Source organism: Zeugodacus cucurbitae, chromosome 6 (assembly GCF_028554725.1).
Source record: "Zeugodacus cucurbitae isolate PBARC_wt_2022May chromosome 6, idZeuCucr1.2, whole genome shotgun sequence".
Classification (NCBI taxonomy): Eukaryota; Metazoa; Arthropoda; class Insecta; order Diptera; family Tephritidae; genus Zeugodacus; species Zeugodacus cucurbitae.
Genome location: NC_071671.1, coordinates 15019128 through 15045083, shown reverse-complemented (window position 1 = coordinate 15045083; position 25956 = coordinate 15019128). Strand labels below are relative to the sequence as shown.

Genomic DNA, 25956 nt, shown 5'->3' with positions numbered 1-25956 from the left:
TTAGGTTAGGTATGAGTGCTGCCATATCATTTTATGGCCCAATTAGCACTAGATGTGCCATTTTAACCTAACCTAACCTAAAAGTAGTCGGATCTACGCATCCATGGTCCGGAACCATGATACTCATATACATTTTTGAGAGAGTTGGAATTCAAAGATATGGGTCTAATTTTAATCGATTTTAAATTAACCGAAAGTCGTAAGAGAAAATCGTATTCTTCTAATGGACTACTTTTACAACTTGCCAATGTCATGTGTGAAAAATATTCCAGTTTTAATATTACCATTTAATTATCTTAACAAAGCATGTTTTTATTGCATGATGACTTATATACGGCCCTAACACAAATCCTCCACTGGTATTAAATTGCTGGCTTTTACTCAGCTCAGCTTTCTAACACTTCCAACTGTCTCTTGTGTACTTGCAACCGCACTTTGCATATTCCACAGTATATTTCAAATGTAAGAATTTAGACGCAACCGCACGCACACTGCAAGAATATATCAAATACCAAGCTCCCGTTTCAATTAAGTCATACAGACTATAAGCTTCGCCGTTATTGTTACATACCATATCATTCTGTGCTTGTAAGCAAGCTATCTCCATCTTCTTACCTTCCTCTTGTTCCTTTTCATTTTCTTCCTCTCCCAAGTAGTCCATGCAACAGGCGTAGATATTTCTAATTAGGAGCGACTGCATTCCTCACTACCGAAGATGTAATTGGCGGTATTTCCCAGCATGCTTTCCTTGGTTTTAACCGATAAGTTGTTTAACCAACCGGAATATCTGGTGACATTCACTTTAGTTTCAGTGGGAATAAGGGGGTGGAGTGTACATGAAATATAGAAAACTAGACTACATAGATCGATTACATACGAACACATCCATGTAAACAATTAACATTTTAAAGTCCCCTGAGGTATCTGAATGCATCCAGATATATATATATATATGACCAGAAAGCAAATCTAGTATTTGAGAAGTATATTTTTTCGGTCTGATTGACGAAACAACTATCTATATGCTTGTCTAGATACAAAGCAAGGTTAGTTTTGTTTTTGCAGCCATAAAATAAAATTGGAAAGTGTGTAGGATTCTTCGACAATTTAGAATATAATTAGAATAATCAGTACGCTGTAGCTCTGTCTTAATTTTACTACTATTTTTTCTACTTTCTACAGATGTGAAACTTTGTTCTGTCGAATAGCGATTGTACTAAGCTACTCATGCTATAGTATAAATTTTAGGGCCTCAAATACCTCTCCTGGAATCTTGAAACTCACAGTTCGCACAAAATCGGAAACAAAGTCGGCATCAAATCGCGAGATGTCAATTGACATCACTGAGACGTTGAATGCCATAATGAATCTTTCATCTACAAACCGATTTCCTGAAAGCCTCCAGCAACTGGACGGCGACTAAGAAGAATTACATTTTGTCGAAGTTCAGAGCTGTCCTGTTCAGGGTCTTATTTAATGTAAAACCCATGTAATTACATTTCAAAAGCTAGTGACAGCGTTCGGTCCAGTATGAAATGTTACCTTTCTTACAATTTAAGATAGAACTTACTACCACCTGTATTTCATTCTGCAAAGTGTTGACTTAGAAAACTAAACTTAAGCGAAACTATCGAACTTTCTCACTCAATAGAGTAAACAAAAAGTAAACTTATGCAATTCTTTTATTTGATGTGCATAAATAATTAAATAACTTAAGGTAATAAGAAATTATATATTATTTGTTTAGGGTATATAAAGCAGTGTAAGCAATTGACAAGCTTCGCAGTAATTTCTGAAAACTGGTGGAAAACGCTCGGGTCAAGGAAATTTTAGGACTCCTACTTTCTGCTTTTTGCTTATACACCAAAACATGGATTACTGGGCGATAGCGACTCGCAAAGGCTCGCCACCGATGAAGATCACGCCAGTGCTGAATCCCAATCAACGCGAATTCCTCGAGGAAACTGGAAATACTCGCCGAAAACAATACGATCAGTACTGACCTATTTGTGCGTAAGTTCGAGGATATCGACGACCCTGTGCTGCTGGGTAAACACGATTCATTGTATCACACTACTAAAAGTCTGCTGGTGCTGTTCCAAATAATGGGCGTTATGCCGATACATCGCAATCCGGAGAAGCCTGGTTTGCCGAGCACCGGCTATTCATGGACATCAAAGCAGATCTTTTGGGCCATATGCGTTTTCGCTATGCAAACTACGAGAGTGGTATTGGTGTTGCGGGAGCGCGTGAACGCATTTCTCAACGACTCCGATCGGCGCTTTGACGAGGCAATCTACAATGTGATCTTCATAAGTTTATTGTTTACGGATTTCCTTTTGCCGGTTGCAAGTTGGCGTCACGGACCGCAGGTGGCAATCTTCAAGAATATGTGGACAAATTATCAATTGAAGTTCTTGAAAGTGACCGGCTCACCGATCGTATTCCCCAATCTATATCCGCTAACCTGGAGTTTGTGTTTCTTCTCGTGGGGTGTGAGTATTGCGATCAATTTGTCGCAATACTATTTGCAGCCCGATTTCAAGTTGTGGTACACTTTCGCCTACTATCCAATTATTGCTATGCTAAACGGTTTCTGCAGCTTGTGGTAAGTTGAGCTTGTCTTCTCCTTGAGATTAGTCATTGCATGTTCACTCTATAGGTATATTAACTGCACAGCTTTTGGTACCTCTAGTCGCGCTCTATCCGCCTCGCTGGAATTAACAATGATGGGTGATAAACCAGCGAAGAAGCTCACCGAATATCGCCATCTTTGGGTTGATCTAAATAACATGATGCAGCAACTAGGTAAAGTAGACGACGATATTCACAATATCAGTAAATACGTGGTCTACCCCTGTGAAAGATCTTATTCATAAACATCGAATCAAGATTTCAATACTTATCCGAAACACCAAAGTAAGGAACGGATGCATCCCACTAGGGCAACCCATCCAAGCTCTCCCTTACTCTTTGATTTCTCATCTTTTCCATCTCCACTCTCTTTTCCAGGTCGCGCCTACTCCAATATGTATGGCATGTACTGTCTGGTAGTTTTCTTCACAACCATCATTGCAACTTATGGTTCACTGAGTGAGATTATGGATCATGGTGCAACAAATAAAGAAGTTGGTCTCTTCGTTATCGTTATCAAGAAGAGGTGGAAATGTTTCTAATGGCTATAACAAAGAATGCGCCGATAATGAATTTGGACGGTTACGATAATATTAACAGAGGACTAATCACGTCAGTACGTTGAGTATATATGTTTTCTTCTTGAAAGATAAACTTAATGGAAGAAATTTATATTTTGCAGAATATTTCATTCATGGCTACTTACTTGGTGGTTTTGTTGCAATTCAAAATTACCGAACAACGGAGTTACTCAATGAAACAGAGCAGAATGGAGTCACTAATGGAGGAATGAATAATTTGTAAAGCTTTTTAGTGTAGAATTTAGCGGATAATTTGTGTATTAAAAGTTCAGTTGGCTTTGTTCGTCCTTTGATTTTTTTACTACCAGGCCCATTAATAATTGATTAATTAATATTAAAATTTAAATTCAAACTTTGTTCGGTTAGTTTTTTTTTTTTGATATTCTTCTTATTGAAATTCATTAGTGGTTGTTCCAACAGTAAGGTAAAAGTGAAGAGTGAGCAATTATCGTAGAAGTGGAGCTTATGTCAGTGAATGAGGTAGGTAACTACACTATTATAAAAGAGTGCACTATTTACCTTTACGTGTCCGCTTAATTAGAAATTGATAAAATTTTCGACTGAAAAAAAAATATTCTCAAATATTTGGATAGGCAACCTTCCAAGCAGAAACTTTAATGTGGCAGGCAAGCCAATTAATTAAAAACTCATCAATTAAGATTAAAAGGGATTGTGGTCGTAAGGAATAATATAGGTGGATACCTGAGCGTAAAGAGATATGTGAATTGATATCCTGGGGAGCAAATGTAATGGCTTTCGTAGCAACGAAACGATAAATGAGTAAGAAGGATAAGCGGTAGACGTTTTCTGCTAGTAGTTTAGTAAATAATAGTTGGCAATTGATGGGTTATGAAGTAAATACAGCTATACATAATTACAATACACATTTGCTTATCGCCGGAAAAAGTTTCAACTTCGTAAATTATTCATGAACTTCATACTCAGACTTGTGCTCAGAGGGGCAATACGCAAACAATATTTTACAAAATTATACACATATGCCTGTTTACCTGATGTTTTATTCCCAAAATTGAACATTTAGTTGACGCAGTGGAGAACAGTGGGTAGAACATTGCTTCTTGATAAATATTTAAAAAATTATGTTAATTAATATGTTCTAAATTTCCATCAGTATTTCTAATCACCACCAAAATCTAGCATAGGTCTTATTTTCATTATTTTACTAAACTTTGAGTTTTACTACAAACGAAAAGGATAATATTTAGGCAATCGGAACTTACATTTCACATACAGAGAAAATCCACTACTGTACGAGAGCACTAAGTTCATATACAAATTATGATACCTACTGGAATTCTCCGTAATTTGAGTTCAATTGCTCCTTTACACTCGTATTTGCCATTGACAAATGCCATACCACATCCTAGTGTCTGTACACTTTTTTTGATTTTATTTAATAGCTTGTGGCATCGTGTTGCGATACGTTTACTCGCACACATGTACAGACATATATATATGAATATGTTTTCATTTAATGATGTGTTGTACTTCAATGACGTTTAATCGTTTGAAAATTGAGTTGAAATCGTTTGCAAAGTGGTCGCTAACATTTCAAAGGAGGTTGTGTTTGTACAAGTCGGTTCATTTGTCAAACTTATATTAATTGGCATCTATAACATTTAAATTTCTTGCACGTCACCACTTGAGGAGGAACAGTGGTATAAATTTCTTCATACACTTTAATTAACAGAACTTAATTATACTCTCGCAACATGTTGCACAGAGTGTAATAGTTTTGTCCACCTAACGATTGTTGTTTGAAATCGATAAAGGGTTATAACTAAGCCAAAAATAAATCTATGAAACTGAAATGGTGTACAGAAGGGGGGAGGGGGATATTTGACAGCGATAGTGACAGCAAACCACACCCCAAACCCCAAAACACTTTAATACATTAAAAATCTTGTAAAGTAAAATGGTGCTGGATATCGATAATTTTCGGCATTTTCCCACCTCCAAAGTACTCACATATGTGCGTGTATATATAAACCGCCCTTCGTTTATTTCATTTTAAAAATGTGTTATAACACCAGGCAATTTTCCAGGTGGCAAAGAACAACTACAATATGGTGAAAAAATGGTAGCAACAATAATATGCAATCATTAACCAAGCGCAAAACGAACATGCAAGACCAGAAACATTGACAGCACTTGGCGCGCACCTGGCAGAGCTACTCTCCTTGAGGTCTGACACCACCAATGATGCCTGTGTCATCAGCTTTAACTGAGTCTACCAATGAGTACTTGAGTACCAATATTTATTTTTCCGCGTTGTTGTCGAAGTTTTGATCTTTTATTCGTATTGATATATTTTTCATTTTCTTTTATATTCTCCAGGTATTTGGATTTTTGCGGCAATTTTTTGTTCGTCAACACATCATACATTTAGCTGTCACCACGTCGACATGTCTGGCAGTCGATTACCGTTCTGATGTCATGACCAGATACCACCTGCGTAAATATGAATTACCCAGCAAGCAAATTTGCGGAATTTTCGAGAAGATTTCATCACGTAATAAAAATAATTATACTGAATGATAAGCATAAATCAACTACTTAGAGGCAACAAAAAGACTATGTGGAACTTAAGGAATCAAATGGCCACGCATTTTTTATCTACCTCAGCAACAACAACATTTGCCTACAAGTTAAAGAATAATTCTAAAATTATCTCAAACAAAACTTGGTCCGAGTTTATGTTTTCCTAACCAAAGAAGAGCTGCTAAATTATGCAGCACAAGAAAGAAAAATTTAATTATGTGGACATAAAGGCCTGCGACAACATACCACCAAACCAAAGTACAGCATTCATGGTCTAAATTCATAAATCTATAACATTTAAGTTCGTACCTATTTATATCAGATTTGAAAAAGCTTTAATTTCTGTCAAAATTAAATTTTCTGCAAAGTTTATACTTATACTATTGTGAATAGAAATGTCGAAATAAAACACGCCGCAATAACATCCTGACAACTTGCTTCCGTTTATCCGCCGAGACAAGTCCTTTATTTTCAACAGACACTTCAATAGATCAGCTCTACTTAAACCACTTTACCTTGCTCAATTGCTTCATCACATTGAAGCTCTTCAATGGCTTTTGTGTATCGATTAGGAGGATTCGGTGATAATTCGTGACTGTTATAGGCTTATGAAGTATAGAAATGCTGTAGCATTATGCATACATCTATACAAAAATAAATATATTGGTTTGTGCTGACAAAATATTATTTTGCCATAAATATTGCTTGGTTTTATTAGTGACAAATAATAATTAGATTAGATACTATTACAAATTTACTCATACCGTAACAAATTATATCGATCTCTCAGTAAATTTTGGGTGACCTTGAGTGAGTCAAATGAGTGAAATTAAATTTAAGTTCTATTACAGGTTTAAAACTTATTTCATCTTTGTGGGATGTAATTATTCGCAATTAGCGTGAAAACCTCTAAAAACAGATAGGTAACTCTCGTGTTAATCAAAACAAATTCTACGAAACGTTATCAAGTTTATGAACTATATTTTTGTGACAAAACTGAGCTCAAATTTGCCTTTGGCGTAACACTTCTTATCCAGTAATATTTAACATCCTCAAAGGTTAAACTAAAGTCCTGCACTCGAGTTATTTTAAACCCTTTTAAAATTGGTAAAAACTAAAACGTTTAACTTATTGTCATGCCTTTGTGCATCGCCGGTATTTTATAGCTTGTAAAATGCACAACAAAAGAAGCGTTTATAATAAATAGAAAACTAACGCCGCATTTACATAGCTATCAAGAAGCACAACAACAATAAAATGGAAAACAATAAAAGAACTACGCTTAACATGTATGAGCAAAAGCTTTCAAGTGCCTTTCATCTCAAATTTGTACAGAGCTTTATAATAAATATCTGTCTGAAGAATAGTAAGATATTATATATATATATATTTGGCGTAGGAACCGCTTTAAGCGATTATAGCCGAATCCGCCAGAGCGCGCCACTCATTCCTCCTTTTTGCTTTTTGGCGCCAACTGGGAACACCAAGTGAAGCCAGGTCACTTTGCACTTGGTCTTTCCACTGGAGTGGAGGTCGTATAAATCGTACAGCTCATCGTTCCATCGTCTGCGGTATTCGCCGTTGCCAATATTCTGAGGACCATAAATCTTGCGCAAATTCTTTCTCTCGAAAACCCCAAGAGTCGTCTCATCGGATGTTGTCATCGTCCACGCTTCAGCGCCATACATCAGGACGGGGATAATGAGCGACTTATAGAGTTTGATTTTGGTTCGTCGAGAGAGGACTTTACTTTTCAATTGCCTACTCAGTCCAAAGTAGCACCTTTTGGCAAGAGTGATTCTGCGTTGGATTTCAAGGCTGACATTGTTGGTGTTGTTAATGCTGGTTCCCAGATAAACGAAATTATCTACAACTTCAAAGTTATGACTGTCAACAGTGACGTGGGAGCCAAGACGCGAGTGCGCTGACTAGTAAGATATTACCGACATTTAAATATGGCTGTGTGTATTTACATATCCGAAGACAGAAGTCTGAAAGTGGCACACTAGAAGCGCAATGAAACAACCGAAGGTAACTCTTACTGTTTAAAGACTTCAATAGATTTTGTTACATTAGTCGCATGAAAGATTTCTCATATATACTAGTATTACTGGAATTACATGCCCTTTAGGAATTACTTTTTGATTCTGATTTATGGAAAGTAAATAACGTTCGTTCTTTGCATAAAACGGATGATATATGACAGGATAGATACATTTAATAAATAAATTTATTTATTTATTAACCATGAAATCACATGCAATTCACACGCCTTTTCTGTTGTGTACAAAAATATACATCTATGTACATATGTGGGTAGTTAAGTGTTCAGCATTATACACCAAGCGTTAGATCGAGTTTTGTTGAAGAAGGTGGGGGACGTTTGTTTACTAAATCCACTTGCTTACATACAAATTTACAACCGGCATTGTTTGGGAATAGCGGATAAAAGTGTGTAAATAAAGCGAAATAAATATGGTGGCAAATAAGCTTGAAGGTTGTACGAGAACTTTAGCCGAGGGGGTTGGGTGCCCACTACCGCCCAATCGTTGGGAGAGTATATTTTAGTAACTAAAGGTCTGAAAATAATAATTTCCTTCATCCAAAACTTCATCAGAGGGCCGCAAAACTTGTGGTCAAGTTCATATACGATAATAGAAGAACTAATAAATACAAATATCCAGGCATATTATTAATCTTATAATAAATATTTTTTGCGATCTCTTTTTAGTAAAATGCTATTAATGTTTGTTTTACTACATCTGAGGCTCTTTGCCCCCTGTAATATATATTGAGCCAAGTTAAGTTGCATAACGATTGTAGAATGGTAAAATAAAAAACTGTGCACCACTATTAGAATTAACCAAGCTCAAGCTAAAACCAAAATACACTTATGTTTTTGGAAAAATTTCTGACAAATAATTCAATGAAATAAAACAATAATTGCTTTTTAATTTACTTTTTTAAACCTAGTTTAATGATGTTTCGTATAACAATTGAAGTCTTATTCGCTTTGAGTTTTTATTTCCAAAATTAGCAACTCATCTTCTCACAACTTTTGATAAATTTGTTACACTTTTCATTCATAAGCTTAAAGTTACTCAGGAAATCACGAAATCAATTATTTTTGTCACGCTTCGATTTGCAGTTGGTTTCTAAATTCAATGCAAAACATCTTTAAGCGCTTAAAGTTCTTGTATTGCCATAGTGTTCTTGTGGTGTTCAATCTAATGTCTCATAAACCAAAAAAGAAAAAAGACCAGGTTGTTTGGAGCAGGTTTAGTAGGGATCATAATATTAAGTTCCCCCAATACGATATCCCAAGTCATTTCTATTCTTATTAAGTTAATTTGGTCCATATTTCTATTTTAAAAGTAACAAGCTCTTTAAACAGTTGTTTTTTTTATTTACCCATCTGTCATTTGCCTAAAGGAGCTTCGAAATTATTTTTATTAGTCAAAAAAAATCTTCTGAACACATTTGCTAGTCACTGTCATAGGCAATTTAACTCCATAAACTAATCCTAAAAAATGCTTTGTCATTCATTACTTTGATGAAAAGAGAAAAAAAAGAGCAATTATTATTTTTGAAAAGTACTACAAAGACAACAACAGATCCATTCATACATTAAATACATAACATAAAATGCCAAAACATGTATATGTATTAATGTGCTATTTAGTAATTGCTAAATCATGTTGTGCGATTTCGGCTCTTCTTTGGCAGGCTTCTTCAGCAATTTTGGTAGTTCTGAGCTCGTAGCTTTGGTTTTTTATTGTTTTGAACACATCTAAAGCCTCCTAAAGTGCTCGAAACAATTAAAGTGCTGGCTTTTATGCCTATGTATTTATGTTTATGCTAGTTTTGGCGAGTAGTAGGCGGTTTATTATGATTTTTTAGCTTCATGTTATTAGCTTCTTATTTTCTATTATTCTCACAAATTAGCTTTCAGAATTAACTTTTGAATACCGAACTTTTTTTGTTGGCTTCTGCCTACATAAATATATGCATGTCCAAATATTATGACGAATTCAAATTCGGCAAGTCATTGCTTGATGGAGGAATTACACTATGGACTCCTATGGTAGCTTATCTCAATTCTTTATAATTTTAAAACGTGTTAAAAATAACCTAACGAAGAAAATGAGTCCAAGAAATTGGTTATTACTTGACTTACTGTTTCTCTCTCACATATATCTTAAAAAAGGGTATCTTTTAGTAAAATCACTTTACGAAAAGTCACTATCATCCTCTGAACACAGTCTTTGTCATTTCAGGCAAATAAACTTAACTCTAAAACTTATTGCCATCGACCCAAAATTTTGCGATGGCAAAGATTCGCAATTACTAAATTATTGCTATTCTACAGTTGCTTACTTTGTTTTTGTATTAGAGCAGCTTCTTATATAAACACTCAGGGTGTTCGCTTACAATCGCTTAAGAAAATATTAAATAAGAGGAATGTTCGCAATTAAATGGCAATTAAGTTTGAATCTGTTACTGCACCAACGACAAGAAGAGAGAATAATTAACGATATTGCTGTGCAACGCTGAAATTATAACGCGCTGCCTTCGCCTTCCACCGAAGCTTATATTGCACCGATTTGCATGCACCTTTTCGAAATTTGATTATTTTTCCGGGGAAGATAGAATTTTGAAAAAGCTCTAAAGTAGTTAAGAAAAAGCTATCTTAGAGCTGGTGCATAAGGAGAGGCAGAGAGAGAGGAGCGCAGTGAGAGAAACATGCAAGTGCTTCATATTAAAAGAAAATGCAATAGAAGAAACGTGGAGCATTTAACTAATGAGTTTATAATGAATTGATTAACAATTGCTTGTAGTCTTTGGCTTATAACGTTCTCCAACAGGGTGAACATTTAAAACACCTATATAGGGCGTATATATATTCGAATTTCTATATTTATATTATAAAGATTTGTAATGTAGTTCTAAATAAGTGCGAATGTATATATAGCTCAAGTACTTAAATATTTACGTATTATTTACCAGCTTTATACTATTTTTTCGTTGCTGAGTTTGGATTTGTCAAAGCGTGTGCCACCATCAATATCAACCCTGACCTTCTTTGCTCATTCATTAAACTGCTCGCGCTGCAGAGAGTGGTGAATCACTTTCCTAACGCGTTGACCCATTTCGATGGCATGCACATATTATATGTATTTATGGATGCCGGTTCTCCGCAGACTGGAGTTAGAATGCGGGGTTAAGGCTTCGGCAGCTCTGTGGTGAGTTCAGTTCTATGTGGAGTTATCTAAATGTCTGACGTTTTTTCCATTACCTAAACAGCATCTTACAATGCTAGCGTTCCTTCCGCTATCATACTCGTCCTTTTGACACATTTCAACTCTTTCATTTTAATCAAATATTTAATTTTGTTGGCTAAGTCGATTTGTTATACGCTAAGAGGCATTATGTACACACATATGTATGTACATATAGATTTTAATACAGTATAATCGCATGACAAGGAGAATCGACCAGCAGCCACAGCTGGTTGCCTTGGCCAGACCGTTCTGCCTCCGAAACACAGTTGTATCGTACGCATTTCTTCAAACGGAATTGTGTATTCGGGTTGTTGACGTTGACGATGTCATTAAAATTGTAGTAAAAATCGCTGCCAAGAGCATTTAGTTTTTCTTGTTTTATTAATATTCACTGCTCCACTTTCACAAAGTACTCATATCTGTGTCAAGCTCTCTCAGAGATGAGCAATCATGTGGATGACAGTTCATTCTTAATTCCTTTCTGTCAGTTACTAAAGATATGCAATTTTAATCACAGTTTTGCATAAAATAATAAATGAAATACTTGCAAGGACTTTATTATTATTTTATCTAATTTTAGAACTCAACGATTGATTGACTTTGTCTCAAGACCTTTCTCAAGAAAAACTTTTTAACTTGTTTTTTTGACAAAATTCTTTATCAAAATTTATGAACCATACCAAAATCGAGAAAACCTAAAACTACTATGACAGAAGATTTTTCTAAAGCAATATTGTAAAAATGAATTAGAAACTACTGAATGCAGCGGTGCATACTGGCGAAAAGATGTAAAACCATAAAAGGCAACAGCTAAATTTACAAACTCATTTGCATCGTTCATGTAAAGTTTGTATTGAATATTGCAATGAGTTGAATCTCTCTCATCTCACTGTCCTACTTACCCAAATATTTTATTTTGCTTCGTTACTTATTCTCAATTGCTTTTTGTCCTTCCGTTCCATTTACACACAAAGCTCATTAGTAAGTAAGCCAAACTGTAATTCTATACCCTCTCTCTCTCTCAAACTCCACGGATGCGTTTTCGCAACATTGATGCAGATAGCAAATGCTTTTCACTTGCCATAAACTCGTATTTACCTTCCAATTGACTTTTCATTTCAATTATATTGAGTTTTCACATTTGATGTCGTGCTTTACGCCGTTTACCTCATTAAGCGTGAAGAAAAGTAAAAATACAACAAGAGTGGAGCTTGTTTATGGCATGAGTCAAGCAACTAGCCGCTTACCATAAGTTTTATCAACAACAAATCATTAATCACACTTTTTATGTGAGCGCTTTTTATGTCTTGCGTCTACATATCTGTTTTTGTAACGATGAAAGAAGATCTATGACGATAAGTGAAGTAAACGATAAGGTGAGCCTAAAATAGGATTAATTGAAAAATGTCCATATAGGTCAATACAAGGAAACCTGTACTGATCACATTTTTATTTGGTTCTAGGAATTTCTTCGAGTTTTCTTATTCTTCGTTTTCTAATAAGTAGTTAGTTGTTAGTTCATTCGGCTTACGATATCTTCAAGCAGACATTATTATTTATTTCTTCATATCACTGAGGTCTTTCATATGATCTGACTGTATCTGATATTTCTGTACCAAATATCACAACTCAGATTATAGGTTGTAAATAAAATATGTGAAAGTTGCTTCATTTTCCTTCAAATTTCATTCAGACTCTCAGAAACGGATTTTAGAAATCACACACCCCTTCACCTGAAGAGAATTCTTATTGTGAACTCACACTAAATCTATGCATACATACAGATGTATATACATCGTAAATTCCATTGCCCACTACGGGTATATGCCCCACTTGGCTTTCGGTGATAGCGTCAACATCAACACTCATCTCTAGCGTAAAAAGATTAGAGATCTGTTTTCCACCGAGAAAAGGCAAATCACACGAAAACAGCTTATGGACTGATAGCAATGCATAGCACAGGAGCCATTTGTGGCTGCTGGTCAACGCATACACACATGTAAACTCGATGGCTTTAAGCGTAATGGAAAACGGACAAACTTGCATTCACCTGGTACATTAGAGATATTTTCGTGGTCAACGACAAAATTGTGACGTTGGAAGGGAAAATGCAGAAGTGCAGAAGAAAACGGCCAACGGTGCAATACAGGAAAATCCATTTCGACTGCTGGTGCCTGCCACTAAAGCAACAGCAAGCAGCAGAAAATTCGGAGCACGAAACTGAGAAAAATCAATTCAATCTAACTGGATTTATGCCATACGGCGGAGGCGACGAACTGGACGAAATAAAAATCTGTGTACGGGCGAGCTGCGTCTTGCATCAAGTTTATGCTTGAGGCACTAAGATTCCACTGTTTTGGTGGGATTATGAGAGATGGAAAAATTGGCCAACTAAATTGCCAACGAAATTCCAATTTCCACCGCGGCATTGGAAGGAAGAAGCTTTGGTCAGCGTGCAACTACACAGAGATAGTCATGCCGCCCCAGGGCCTTCAGTTTTGGCACACAGAAAAATCTGTCTTCAAGGCAATATGTTGTCCATGGATCAGTACGGATTTATGTCACCAGACTCAGCGTCGAGTGATGCTGCTGAGTATCTATGCGCAGGTCTTCTCGATTAGCGGTTGTGTTTTACACTTTGTTGCAAGCGCTTTATCCCATTGAAGTCGCAATATTTGTTGTAATTCATTGGAAGCGCAAGCGAAAATTTGGCTGTAAATTAATTTTAAATTTAATTTTTCTGACGTTATTATTACTATTTTTTTCGTGAGTAAACTTGGGAAGAAACAATTAATTAAGTCGTTACCCAACTGGGTAACAAAACTGATAGCTTTCTTGTTTTTTCTCTAACATCTTTTCACCAGCTCAAGGAAAACGAAGATCAATTGCTTTCTACTTTAAAAACAATAATCTACGAGCTTGTAACTTATCAAATTCGTCGGCAATATAGTATCTTAAAATGCTACAACACCAGTCAAAAATAAGAAAGGGAATCGGAATATGTTACACCTTGAAGTTCGAAATAATTTCTATATGTGTATTAAAATTTAAGGCGTCCTTTATTTAGCGGTCTGATTGATTTTCTATGGGAAAGTAATGCAATGAATATCACTATTTACAAAAGGTAACTGCCTACTGGTTAAATTAATGAAAATGCACAAATTTTGATAGAAATTGTGTATAGAGCGGCTCACATTGTTAATGTTCTTCCACGCGTAAGTCACGGTTCGTTATGGATATAGCCAGGCATGAAGCTGCGTTCCACTAACCTATAAATTTGTTCAGAGATACTATAAACATTTCAAAGGTAAAATTTTGAAACCTTACAGATGCAGTTATTGAGAGAAATCATTCAAGAAACACTGGAATAATGATGGAGAACCAAAAAAAAAATAGCCATAAGGTTGGTACAGTCTTCTTGAAGGTTCTACGAGTCTTATTTCCGTCGTGGTGGGACTATGAATGCAATATAGTATAAGTACTTTCGCCATACAGAATGACTTTAAAAAGTTAGTCGGCGGGTAGATTATCCCATTCAAAAAAATAAATGTCAAACACAAGCGCTTACATGGACAGCTGATATGAAGAACTAAGCATATTAATGTGATAACATTAAAAGGCATACCCCGAAACCAATTGAGAAAGAAAATATTTCCTACTGAGCATCTTGTTCCTCAGTTAAAAAAATTTTCATTCTTCACCAATTAGTTATAAATATTGACATACATATATACCGAGGAGAGGAACTTTATTGCGATACAAAACGAATTAAAATGGAAAAATGTCTTTAGAAAGACTTTTGATGTACAAAGGAATCTTCTTTACAAAGAAGTTGTAAGCGGGCGCAAACCGTTTGTCGGAACAACGGATGCCTACAGTTAGTAACGCCTAAAAGGCAAATTCACACAAAGTCCCCCTTTTTCACCAAACTAACAAAAAATAGATGGAAAAATATTGCTATTACTGGAAACGCTGCCATTTTGCAATTCAGTAATTTCAAGTTCTTAAGTTTACGAGAACTTCGAGTAATTTCGCAAAAATTTGGTCCGGCTATTGTGATGAAGATGTTACTACCGCGGAGAAGGGTAATCTTGCAACTAATTATGCAGAGAAAATTGTTTGGAAAGAATCAAGTAAATTTGAAGTTTAGCGCGTAAATTTATGACAACTGTGGTGGTAAGTGAAAGCTATGAAGGCGCGGATAAGAAGTGGCCTGTTATGCCAACTCATGCAAAGTATTACGGACAAATTTTTCATTATAAGTTAGAAATGAATGAGCTTAGACTGTTATAAGTCAAGTCAATTTAAGACACGGTTCATTTTGTGCACACAGTAATATATATGCATTTAGTTAGCTAGGGATTAGTTTTAAGAATTTCAGTAGAAAGAAGAAGTGTAGCAACAGAATGTTCTATTAGTTTGCTGAAGTTTAATTGTGTGACAGCAAGCGATAGGAAATTATGATGGACGATACCCACGACAGTAACTGCTATGTAATCAGAATGGAACTGAGTGTTTCAATATTACCATTTTGTGTTAAGGAAGGTTTTATCAACAAAAGGTTAATAGAAAAGGTAAATGTGTAAAAAACGGGGGGAATTATTTATCTTTGAGGGCTTCCGTTCCTTGCGCTGCGAAAGCGGTTCAAGATTAGATACGCTAAGGATCGAGAACGGTTGGACAATTCTTGATGAAATGTTCAGAGGTTGTTCGTTGTGGATCTTGGAAGGTTTAGTCGGAAAATTGTAAAATTCCAAAAAGTAACTTTTTTCCATACATTCTTTTTTTTTCAATTTATCTATAAAAAAACAATTCGGAAAAGTCGGAAATTGGCAAGTGGCAACAGAGAATTCAGAATTGCAAATGAACGGTGACATCTACAATGAAGCAAATTAGAGATGTACTGAATCGTGCATACGACAGAATAATTTTGGAACAACAAGTATACCTGTTTTTTGCAACAATACATCTCAAAATGGCATTACGTTGGCTCTCGCCTCTACTGGAATTGCAGCAACGCTACTTGAAGTTCGACACTGTAGCTTCAGTTAAACATGCAAATCTATGAAACATCTATGAGATGAGCGCAATTTTCTAGAAGCACTTGACAGAACAATGAAAGATCTGTGGAATAATAATCGTCGCTTTGGTGGCGTAATGATACTGTTATTTACAAACACACTCTGTTATTTCGAAATCAACAGCGGCGGAGGAATTGAACGCATGTCCCAAGTCATCGTGGCGACACGCGAAAACCATATGATTGACCATGAATATGCGTGTGTTCCTGCAACAGGAAAGCACCGCATAAGATCTGCAAAGAACTGGGCAAATTCTGGTTAATACTTCTAATGGTTTGATATCAATCCGAACATTAGCCAATTTTATCGTAACTACGATTGGTTGAGTGCACGCAGATTTTTAAATGCCAAAAATACCGATGTCGATGATTTAATCTATACGACTTAAAGTCAACTTCCGGGATATTTGTGTTCATACACATCGATCGATCATGTTGAAAATGAAGACGAAGCTGTGAATTATCCAGTGAAATTTCTAAATTCTTTGTCATTATAATGCTTTGTATTTTTATGCTTCGCAATCTTCAAGCAATACAATGTAATGTAATAGTTGCAAGAATTTTTTAAAGGACTTTCAAGGGGGCAGAATGCTTGATTCCGCCGGAACTCAAGGCGATTTGCCATTTCAGTTCAAACGTATTCAGTTTCCAATGAGACTTGCATTTGGGATGACAATCAACAGGTGTCAAAGCCAGTCGCTGGAGGTGTGTGGCATAAATTTCATTCAAGACTTGAAAATTCATCTTCTCTGTATATTTACGCACCGGAACAGAAAACAAAAACTGTTGTTTATTAAGCTGAGTTACATTGAAAAAAAAAATAGAAAAATCGCAAATAAATGTTTTCCAACCTATACAAATTCAAGTTTGTTTTCAAAACAAATAATTTCACGCAGAGCAATGACTGCGGAGTCAGCTAGTATATTTATAAACAGCTTTAAAAATTTTTTTCTGCTCTTAAAAATAACTAAATAACATAAAATTTTATATTCATTTTCAGCGTTGTCCGTCGTTTGTAGTCCATTATCCTACATTCACTACCGAAGAATTATTGCCGATAAGCGATTGCAAGAAATGGAGGAGTGCAAATCATCAGAAAGTAAACAGGGATGAAAGTATATCAAATTATTGATAACATATAAATACATTTCACGATTTCAATATTTTATCGAAATAATGTCTCAGTTCCAATAAATACTTTCGAGTTCTTCTAAACACTAAATAATCTTAAGAGCTTGGGGGCTTGCGAGTAATGAATTCTTTCGAATTTATAACGTTTTTTAAGTTCTGGTAAGTCTTTATGTTGGTACTATTATAAATTGGGTATTATCGACAGAATTTCAGGGACATGATCATCTCGATAGTGATTCTTAAACACAATCCCATAGGTACAATTTTCATTAAAAAAGTAGTGTACTCTATGCACATTGCCTAAAAAGTCCTTAATTCGATAAGGTCTTAATAAACATAAATGTTCAACACATTGTTTTTTTTTTTGTTTTGAAAACAACTTTCATAACTAAGCCTTTGGCTATTCTATACTTCTAAGGCAAAACACCCTAAACCTTTATATCAATACATATTATATAAATACTTAGCCACTAGTTTTGCATTTATACCAAATAAGGTAATCCGCTCATGTATGTTTGTTTTCCTCACAGCAGTCGATATTGTCCTAACTTTATGACATTTTCGTTATGCTGTACGATTTACCAATTCGGCTGTAACCTTCGTACGTGACAACATTATTGAAGAGAATAATCTAATAGAGAAACGGCAAAGGAAAAAGTTGTTTGTTGTATGTTGCAAAAATATTGTAGAGCAAAACCCGAAGTGGATATCTTTGTCGGTACGTATTAATACAAATTTAGAGGTTAGTGGCACGTGGCACCCCTTTTACTCATTTAATGGCTTTTACTGAACTATAAAAGAATTATAAACAACACAGCCTTCAAGTCATTTAAGGACATACAGTGGGGAGCAAAAGTGATTCCACGATCAACATTTTCATGTTTGAGCGCGCATTAAAAATAAACGAATGAAGTAAATGACAAAAACATTTTTTTCTTGAATATCTAGTTTATTTGTAACAATTAGGCGTAAAAAGCAAAATAGTAACGGAGGCAATGGCATAGTTATAATACAAAAACAAAAAAAAGCGGCATGTACTCAGTTTTGCACCATCCGTGAAAAAAATAAAAGAAATGCATTATTAATATTTAGTCCATAGACCCTTACTTTCTATGACATTTTTTACATGTTGGCATGCTCACGAATAGATTTTCAACAATTCCTTTCGGAATATTATTCCACTATTGTTCAACACGCCCCCAAAGATCGTTTAGGTTGGAGGGGGCTGATTGATACTGTCCGAGCTCTCGCTTCACAATTGACCATAGATTTTCAATTGGATTGAGGTCGGGACTTTGCGCTGGCTACTCCATCACCTTAAAATTTGGTTTTCCAGCCATTCTTTTAAAATTTTCGCAGGTTGCTTGGGATCCCCATCAAGAAAATTGGGAAGCTGGGTTTGCAAAATACTTAAATAATATTCCCTACGCATAATGCCCTCAATTTTGTGCAACGGTCCCACTTTCCAAAACGTGAAGCACCCCTAATAAGTTCTGTTGCATAAATATCGTAGATTTTATCTCTGAGGCAGGATGAGTGGGTTCCACCTGAAACCAAAAGCAGTAAATCCTGATCTTTTATTTGGAGGAAAATGCACCTATTTGCACTGAATATACATTATAATATATGTATGAACTCAAAAAATATTAAAGCAAATGGAAAATAAATAAAAACTGTTAGCGATTCTGCAAAACTTTAAAAGTAACGAATCGAGCAAACAACTGACATAAATGGGTGTAGCACCAGTTCGTTGAGGTCAACATATACTATCTTCTTAATGGGTTGAATTGGGAAACTTTTCTGTTACCACATGAATAAGACAACAAAATTTTATTGTAGCGTGTAGATTTAATGCGATTAATACACTTCGAAGTCCATACATGTTTAAACAAATCAATATCTGTTATACAATATGCAATTAAATATTTTTATCTAGAAATTTGTGTGTCTAGAAACTAGAAATATCTGGATTTGTAATAGAAACCGTAAGAGAGTAGAAAATACGACATTTTAATATTTTCAATTTTTAATCTTACAGCTCGTAAAGCTTTAAATATTTCGCAATTTCTATCAAACAGATCAAACAAAACGCGAACACTTGCAATCACATATGACTTATGAATATGTATGTATTTAAAAAATATAGCAGTCAGCAAAAAACTTATATCCTCTACTTTATCGAATTCTCACAATTTAATAAAGCATGCCTTGCAAATGCGTGTTTGTATATCAAATCGAGTATGTGCCTGTCTTTTACTACCAACTTCGGCAAACACAAGGAAACCAGCAAGCAAACACACACAAACACAGAGCCACATCATGAAAAAGTTATTGAGCATTTCGTGGCGCAGGAGGAAGATTAAGTAGAACTTTGCAGCTGAGAGAGGGGAAAAAACAAAATGTAGAAACATGTGTGATTTCAGTTTTAGGGTAATCGAATTGAATAACAGCTTTACAAATTGTGAGTGTGCTTTATGGTGGTGCGAGTTTATGGGCGTGACTTCTGCGTGTCGCTTTGAAGTTAAACCACAAAAAGATACATGGGAGAAGGGTGTTGGAGTCGTTATGCTGTTCATAACAATAATGAATTGTAAATAGAATCCACTTACAATGTATTGCAATGTACTTTGAGAGAAAAATGAACTTAAAAAACTCACCAGCTGACGAAAGTAACAAACACCTGCGGTAGAAGCGAGCTGTAAATATTGACGTTTATTTCAAAGTACTGTCTTATAACTGCTACGTGTTGTCATATTCATTTCGTGCATTTTCGCCTGAGTCACAGTTATTGCTTTTCAAACTTTTCACACATAAACGACTTGCCGCATACGAGTCTTTGAATTTTTGGTAAAGATTGAGGTATACGGTCACCTGCTATGTGCGGTAGAATTGAAATTTGTAGCAATCGCAATTGAAAAATATGAAAAGCTGAATGCTCTTCAATTAGTACCATGGATCATAAACGACTACATTTAATTCTGAACAGACACTAAGGAACAGAAGTTTCAACCTGACAATTCTAACATTTGCCTATGATTATTAGTTTCAGATCGTAATGTGTGTTCATGGCTATAACTGATGTTAGCTAGAAATCAATCAAAACGATTGTAAGCATGACTATAATATAGATTTGATTGTGACTTTGGTTATCGAGATTAATACGAGAATGACTATGGAAATGATTTTGATTAAGAAATTGCAGGATCTTAGAAATAGCTTTCAGAACTATATAAAAACAAAACTCATTTGCTGTGCTTATTCGAATCTTCTGCAACACCTTGTTTCTATTTTGCATGCATTCAACTTGAATAAATATCTGCCTCCTTCACCTCTTCGTAAAACATTTGCAAGTTTTCATATTGAGCTGCAAGTTCAGCAATGTTCACCAACACATCCCCACAGTAAGATTTCTAGATTTCATTTTACGGTGCATGTACCTCGCATGTATTGCGGGCATGTCAGCCATGCAGGTGCGAAATAGTCACATTTGTCCGTTCAATGCAGAAACTTGGCAACTTAACAAATTGCTGAAACTTGAAATATGGTTACAGCTCACCCAAATGGAAATCGCTTCTCTAACCTTCGTTAGCTGCCGCGTAAAGGAGACTGTTAGATAAATGCTTACTTACCGGAGATGTAAATTTTTATGATTTCCTTTTGATGGAAGAGGTTCCGTGTGTTCTACTTTGGAATGCCATTTGGCTGAAAGTATATAATATTTAAAATCATCCAAGAGTATTTTAAGAGAGGAGAGAGATGACTGATATGCCTGATGCAAAATATTAATTAAAAGATTAAAAATTAAATAATAAAGCATTCTGTCGCAGTATTCTTGACAGATATAAAACCTTTTTAATAATTTAATCAAGGATAATATAAATATCAAACAAGTGAAATATTTCATTATTGATATTAAACGAAACAGGTTAAACAAATATTTATTTCTTGAAGCTAAAGTATAACGAAGGAGGAGTGAATACCAAAGCTTTGAAAAATCATACAACAAAGTAAACCTCAACTCGCACATTGAACTTGTAATGAAATCCCTGGTTTGCAGCATATCACACAAGGAATCAAAGGTTCAATTCTAATAAGCACTACCTTGGAAGCAAAATTCAAAGGCTTGTAAAGGTACTGCAAACGAAATTGTAGTTCAATGATGTTTATGCTGTCAATTGCCTACTTGTACAATGAGCTTTAATTGGTAACTTCAATCAATGCAGTAAAAGTGTATCAATAGTACTCTAAAACCCAACAACAACAGTAGTGAGAACGAAGATCAGATATCATTGTCTGTCTTTTGAGACACATTTCTAAGTGGTATTGCTTGCAACAGGAATGAATTTCAATGAGCCTCATTCACATCATTTGTGCCAATGATTAGACATTAAAAGTGTAAGCGCAAACTGCATTTCACTGAATTGCACTGCCAGTTATTTGAGTGCATTTGCAATGAATGGCCGACTTACATTTAGGGTTTGCTTTAGTTGCAAATTAAACCATGGATATTTCAGTTTTTGGATACTTCGAGCGGCAAATCTATATTTCTAGGATAGGTTCTTTAGAGATAATAACTAGCAAGAAATTATTTCCGTTCATAGTAATAGTTAATCAACAAGATTCCATCTGAGATAGAGCTAGAAACAAATTTCTATCTAAAACACAAATATTTCTTCTTCAAAAAAATATATTTTTCCCACGACCTAATGTGAACTCGCACATACACATATCAATAAAATAAAAAAAACCTCACAGAAATCTCGAAGTAACTATTAAGGACTAATGACTCGCCTCCTGCTAAATTGAAAAGCTTTTCCTTTCAACTCTGCCTGCGCATTCAGTGCACAACAATAAATCTCTGCAAAACAACAATACCAATAACAATCAGTGCAGTGAAAGCTTTTACCTTTCATCTTTGCGATGAACCTCACGGTATGCCGACTTAATCTACGTAAACCAACAAAAACGCATGCTCACTGTGCAAAGTCTGCCCCTCTAAGTGTGCAGAGTGTATGCTTATTTGTGCGCATAAAAGCATCTCTATCATTTATTCTTCGAATTAATGTTATCCACTAAGATTTTATTTCGCACATGCACACTCACTCACACAGACAAACAAATATGTTTATTTTGAATGAAAGTAGCAACACGTTCGCACAAAAGCTGCATTCACTTTTACTTGGGCTTTTAGGTCATGATGAGGTTTACGTGTGAACAAATGGTATATTTGCACACCTATGCACACGATGTGGAATATGGAGAAAAAAAGTTGTACGCTTCGCTGCACAAGTATTATGAATAAGTTTTATACTGAATTATCGCGAACGGGGTCAACGTAACACTTCAATGCCTTCGGAAAATGATTCCTAACCAACTAGAACTTTCTACGAGTATCATAAGAACATGTTTTAACAAAGATTCAATTGGTCCCGAAATTAAAATCTCACGATTGTGCTCTCCACAGAAGAAATAAGGCTGTCCAAATCTTTGACCAATAAGGTACATTTTTTTATCAGGTACGCTCCATGTATTGACATTGAAAATACTGAAGATAACGATATGATATAAAATGAAATTAATCATAAATTAGAGCATCAAATCGCCTAAGTTCCAATCATAACCAATTACAAGAACTCCTTTCTCTAATTGGTTTTATGTCATTTTACTAATTATGACATGAATAAAGTGGCTAATTCGATGCGATGCATATAAGTTTTATAATTTAGAACAGGGTCTAGGCTAACTAACCTGAAGGCGCACGGTTTATTTGAATTTAAATTTCGCAGGAGCATATGTACATATACTTCTTCAGCTGAGTTGAGCGTTTGAGTATTATCAGGTAATTAAATATTTATGCGATAAGAGCATGCATATGGTACAAGGACATCGTGAAACGAAAACTAGCAGCTACCGTGTGAAGGCGGCTGAGTGTAGAAGAGTTTCTGCTGAGCGGAGTATAAGTCAGCATAACATTGACAAATTTACAGTGGCATCAACAGTAGCGTTGAATGAGACAGTTAACAATGCTGACATAACATCAAGACATGTGTATATAACAAGACTACAATGCCTAAAAGCAGGCAATAACAATTAGGTTCAGCACATAAAATGGCGAATTTCCGTTGACAATGAGGTAAGTATTAATGATGAAGTAGGTATTTTAATATTAAATCTGCCATTTTAAAATCCATGAAACTATTTTAACACTGCACATAAAATTCTCGAAATGAGTTGCCATCAATTGACTGCCCAGATTAAGCTCTTAAGCATACATTCGTTGCACAATTTTTTTTTGCGTAACGTTACATTTAATTCACCACATTCACTTTGTTGTAGATAAATCAAAAAGCATCGCGCAACGCTTATCTGCGAGCAGCTTAAGACGTGATAAATGATTTGCCATTCGAACAAATGTCATCGACAACAATTTAAAAAGGACGAATAATAATGAACAGGGGTGATATATTTAAGATCACTGTAATGTTGTTTTGTTCTTTATTGCTGCGATAAGAAAATGGAGATATACAGGGCGTATACGTAACTCTTCACTAATAAATATTTCTGAAGCTAGCTTGGGAATGTTTACGGTGATACAATAACACTAAAAGAAACTACAAGTTTTGACTTTGCGTCAACTTATATTTATGTAAAAGATTTCCCATTAAATTAAATAATAATTAACTATATATTAATAACTATTCGAAATATGTGCAAAAGAGTGAGTTTTACCACCTATGGAAAAGGAAAACCGAAAAAAATGAGCTTAAAATGTAAAACTTTTGTGTTATTGGTGCCCCAAATGAGAACAAAGCAATTTATGTAAATTATATATTATAGTACACATCTATAAAATGTCTCTTATATTTCATATTACCTTAAGGACTCACACGGTTTCATATTTTGTTTTTTTATCTATATAAATACATCTACGTTGTTTGATAGTACCTCTAATTAAATAACTATAACTTCAATCACTTTTCTTTCTTCAATAAGTTTTTAATCAAATTATGTAAACCTGTGACAGTTAATAATCACCCACCATAGTACCTGCAAATTGAATATCCTTCTGTGGAAATTTTATTTATCTAGTTTCTATTTTGTTTTCATTTTTCACATCCTCAGATTCTTCTTTTATTATTATTATTTGTGCGATACCGCACAAGCTGATGTCATGTAAGGGTTAATGGCAGCACATTGATTAAATGTTATCATTGTTTAACCCAAAGTACCGTAATCATTGCACAAAAACATTTACAAATACAGGATGTGCAAAATAGGAAGGGTGCAGTACATATAAAAGGATTTGAGAATTAATGTTATTCGATCAAATAAATGTTAGACATATATTACAATCGCTTGGTTATAACAAAGGAAGGAGTGAAAGTAATGAAATGAAATTGATAAATAAATAACTAAATGTTTAGTTAATCTTTTTTGTTTCAGTTGAGAACTCGGTCTGACTCTAGGTTCTCTGTGTAGAGCTTTGATAACACCAACTTTTCCATCCGATCCACTTCTAGCATATACCGCTTTCAATAACTATCTTAATTTTATTTAACGTTGTTACCGCATGAATTTCATTGCACGTCCAAAATTCGTTTCCTTAATGTCATCCTGCATTAAGTATATTGCTAATATAAAAAGTTTGTGTCATTTATTTTGCGCTTTTCAACCCAGCAACCGTAATCAGTCTCATTTCTTAACTGGATATTTTGTCGACTAAAGCTGCGAAGAGTACATGGCTGCCGATGTACACATGCACATACATATATGTGTTGGTGAAGAATTATAACTGCATGCTCGTTTGTTTTTGTTTGAAAGCAGAAAAGTTTAATTTTATCAAAGTCGAGATTGATAGTTAATCGATTTAAACAACGAGTACGATAAAATAAAAATTTAAGGATGCATTGTGAGGCGATATAACTACTATCTATCTGTTTATCTAAAAATTGCCGAAATTTAAAGCAAATAAATAAATAAATAGAGAATTTAAATTTTATAAGAACTAAATACTGCCACACATAGAAATATGTAGAGTGTACGAAGGGATATTTCACAACAATAATGAAATAGTGGTCGATTTAGAGAGTGGCAGAGGATGACCTTGACTTGGACGTGTCCTCAGAGCTAGTTCATCTCTTAGCAAACCAATCTTGACATTTTCACTAGAACAAATAGGCTAAAAATGGTACTGTACCCTGCGGAATAACATTAAAATTCATTCGGAATATATTCCAATGTACATAAATAATCATAATAATCATAAATAAATTTATTTATTTCTGCACTCTACCCTTTCAAGCTCTTTATGGCAAATTTTTCTCTGGCTTTCATTAATAAGTTTGTTTGTTTATTGGCTATTTTCTATATTTTATTTCGCTTTGGTGGCAACGATAATGATATAATTAACGCGCTGCACGTGGACCACCAAGCACACTTAATTTGTTCTCCCTCCCTATCTCTTCTGTAAATAGTATTTTATACTTAGAACTGTAATTTACTATTGGAATTTAATGAAAAGTTGTTGCTTCCATCGTGAATTTTTTTTGTTATGCAATTTTTGCCCTCTAATGGAGTTATTACCAGAGTTCAGTTGTTTTTGAATGCCATAAATATGTAGTCATATTTTTAGTTGTGCTTAAATGCATTTTTGAGCATTTGCGTGGCTAAAGAGCTATGATATGGC

The 25956-nt window shown here is 34.9% G+C and overlaps 1 pseudogene; it reads left to right on the top strand.

The window, feature by feature from the left end:
- The first annotated feature begins 1763 nt into the window (after window positions 1–1763).
- On the top strand, window positions 1764–3676 carry LOC128922815 (gustatory and odorant receptor 21a-like; annotated as a pseudogene).
- The last annotated feature ends 22280 nt before the right edge of the window (window positions 3677–25956 follow it).